At 47.2% G+C, this 3,299-nt stretch overlaps 2 pseudogenes; both read left to right on the plus strand.

Annotated features, from left to right (window-relative positions):
• The first annotated feature begins 486 nt into the window (after positions 1-486).
• Positions 487-602, plus strand: LOC144689062 (5S ribosomal RNA; annotated as a pseudogene).
• A 1-nt stretch (position 603) lies between these two features.
• On the plus strand, positions 604-712 carry LOC144689138 (5S ribosomal RNA; annotated as a pseudogene).
• Positions 713-3,299: the final 2,587 nt, after the last annotated feature.

Here is a 3,299-nt window from a genome sequence, read left to right on the forward strand (position 1 = left end):
TTCCAAGCTGAATCCCGCTGTTGTTACAATGACAGACTGAGAGATTTAGAATGTAGGTCTTGTGCCAGAATGCTACCAAAGAGAGTGCAACATCAATACAAGACCTATTGCATATCGGGGCTTGGTTTTCATATCATGTGGAATTGTGTTTGATTTCTCTCAGTGGGGGGTCTTGTAATTACCATGGTGGGTGGGGACAACAAATGTTGACCTGGACAATCCCCCTACCCAAGTAAGGCCCAACTGTGTCCTTCAGTATTCCTCATCTTGCTCTCTATTAATATATTATGGAGGTCATGAAAGTGGTGGGCTCAGCAAGCGAATATCTTGGCATCCACAAACAGGTGGAGACTGTAATAAAAACGAAGAAAGTGCTGGAAGAAGCCAGTAGGCCTGGCAACATCTATGGAGAGAGGAACAGAGTTAGCATTTCATGTTGAATATGGCTCTTCTTTGGAACAGGGTGTAAATTGCGTTCTCCTTTACGCCTACGGCCATGCTAGTTTGAAAAAAAAACTGATCTCATCTGATCTCAGAAGCTAAGCAGACTCAGGCCTGGTTAGTACTTGGGGACTGCCTGGGAATACCAGGTGCAGTAAGCTTGCCGATGGCCATACTAGTCTGAAAACACCTGATCTTGGAAACTAAGCAGACTCAGGCCTGGTTAATACTTGGATGGGAGACCTCCTGGGAATACTCGGTGCAGTAGGCTTTCCCGGAAAGAGCTTTTTAAGAATTCAGAACCTGACATGGAATTGGTTCCAGGGGTAGCTCAGTTGGAGCCATGAGCAGAAATGGAAGGAATATGTGTGCCTCATCGAAAGGAGAAGTATTGTGCTATGTTAAACATAAGGGGAAAATTTTTTCCCCGTTGAGGGGGAAGCGCAGGAGCGGGCGCGGGCAGGTGTGCTTCTGATTGGTGCCCCCAATCGGGGGGGGGCGCTGCTGTTTTACGTGGGTGGGTCAATTAAGGCCCGCCCAGCGTGATGCCCACCAGGAAGCGCTATGCACTCCCTGTGTGGGTGAGGGGGTTGGGGGGGTTGGAATTCCCTCAGCCAGGAGTACGCTCTTATGCAGAAGAACGCACAGATCTCCCTGAGGCTAAGTGCTGCCTCAGGGAGGTCACCTGATAATTAAAACATTTAAGGCAAATGTTGAAAAAATTTCCCTGACATGTCCCCTCACGTGACACTGTCACATGAGTTGGGACATGTCCATCACTTTTACTCAAACCTTTATTAAATATTTGAAAACCCTCATGAAACCTCATCCCGCCCCTGTCAATTACCTAAATTGGTTTATTAATGGCCTCAATAGGCCATTGACAGGTTGGTGGGCGCACAGCTGATTCGGCTGCGCCCCCGCTGACCTGAAAATGGAAATGACACAGGGTGACGTCGGGAGTTCTGCCTGACGTCATCCCGCGTCATTTTACGCGTCACCAAGCGGGCCCCACCCCCGCCCGCTGACCGGAAGATCCTCCCCAAGCTGTAGTTTGATGCCATGTGAAGCTTTCAAACTATGATCCTGCACACTGACAGCTCCTGATCTCTATCTTGAGTCAAGTATAGTTCCTGGCTAGAAAATGATCACACCCCTCAGGCACAAGGTGGGAGGGACATAGGACAGAAGATACATCACCTGAGACCACAACTGTGTCTTGCAAAGTGACACAGGTAGACAATCGAGAGTAGATTCTCGGTTGGGGAATACTGTGCCGCGCACGGGAATCTAACATGGGTGTAGGCAAATAAATAAAAAGTTTCCTTTAAAAAGGAACCAAAAAGAGCCTAACTCACAGAATCAGGATCACACAGTGCAGAAGAGGCCTTTCGGCCCATCGAGTCTGCACCGACACATGAGAAATACCTGACATCCCTACCTAATCCCATTTGCCAGCACTTGGCCCATAGCGTTGAATGTTATGACATGCCAAGTGCTCATCCAGGTACTTTTTAAAGGATGTGAGGCAACCCACCTCCACCACCCTCCCAGGCAGCGCAGTCCAGACTGTCACCACCCTCTGGATGAAAAAGGCTTCCCTCATATCCCCCCTAAACCTCCTGCCCCTCACCTTGAACTTGTGTTCCCTCATGACTGACCCTTCAACTAAGGGGAACAGCTGCTCCCTATCCACCCTGTCCATGCCCCTCATAATCTTATACACCTCGATCAGGTCGCCCCTCAGTCTTCTCTGATCCAACGAAAACAACCCAAGTCTATCCAACCTCTCCATAACTTAAATGTTTCATCCCAGGCAACATCCTGGTGAATCTCCTCTGCACCCCCTCCAGTGCAATCACATCCTTCCTATAATGTGGCGGCCAGAACTGCACACAGTACTCCAGCTGTGGCCTCACCAAGGTTCTATACAACTCCAACATGACCTCCCTACTTTTGTAATCTATGCCTCGATTGATAAAGGTAAGTGTCCCATATGCCTTTTTCACCACCCCACTAACGCACCCCTCTGCCTTCAGAGATCTATGGACACACACGCCAAGGTCCCTTTGTTCCTCAGAACATCCTAGTGTCATGCCATTCATTGAATACTTCCTTGTTAAATTACTCCTTCCAAAGTGTATCACCTCACACTTTTCAGGGTTAAATTCCATCTGCCACTTATCTGCCCATTTGACCATCCCGTCTATATCTTCCTGTAGCCCAAAACACTCAACCTCACTGTTAACCACCCGGCCAATCTTTGTGTCATCCCTCAAAAGCACAGAGGTTAACACAAAGTAGCAATCGCACTTAATCTCGTTACCAATGAGTGGTGATGCTCGCTATCCATTTTTTAAAAAAGGGTTGATTCTATAGCATTAAGTTTTGGTTTGGAATTACCCAGAACACAGCACAGAAATGGGCCAGTCATCCCAGCAAGTCTGTACTGGTGTTCACGCTCTACACAATCCCGCTCCCAAACTTACTTAATTTCACCCGAGTGGAACCCTTTCTCCCGAATGTGCTATTTCAATGCTATTCACCTCAATAACTCCGTGCGGTAGTGAGTTCTATTTCCTAAACACACTTTCAAAGAAGAGAGGGGTCAAACACTGATGGTCTCCTTGTGTATACGTCTTTTTAACACTCTCCAAAAATGACTGGAACAAACAATCTGAGGAGAATTGAAAGTGCGGGAGGGATATTCTCTGCAAGGCCTTTATTCTCTCGATGACAGATGAAGACAGATTAGCGTGGAATCCAGATTGTCTAAAAAGGGGAATGATGAATCAGTCGACCAGAGGTTTATCTTTTGGAATGTTTGTTTCCCTTTGTATTTTTTTTTTGTTTTGTTT

The sequence above is a fragment of the Cetorhinus maximus genome, chromosome 1, assembly GCF_964194155.1.
Source record: "Cetorhinus maximus chromosome 1, sCetMax3.hap1.1, whole genome shotgun sequence".
Classification (NCBI taxonomy): domain Eukaryota; kingdom Metazoa; phylum Chordata; class Chondrichthyes; order Lamniformes; family Cetorhinidae; genus Cetorhinus; species Cetorhinus maximus.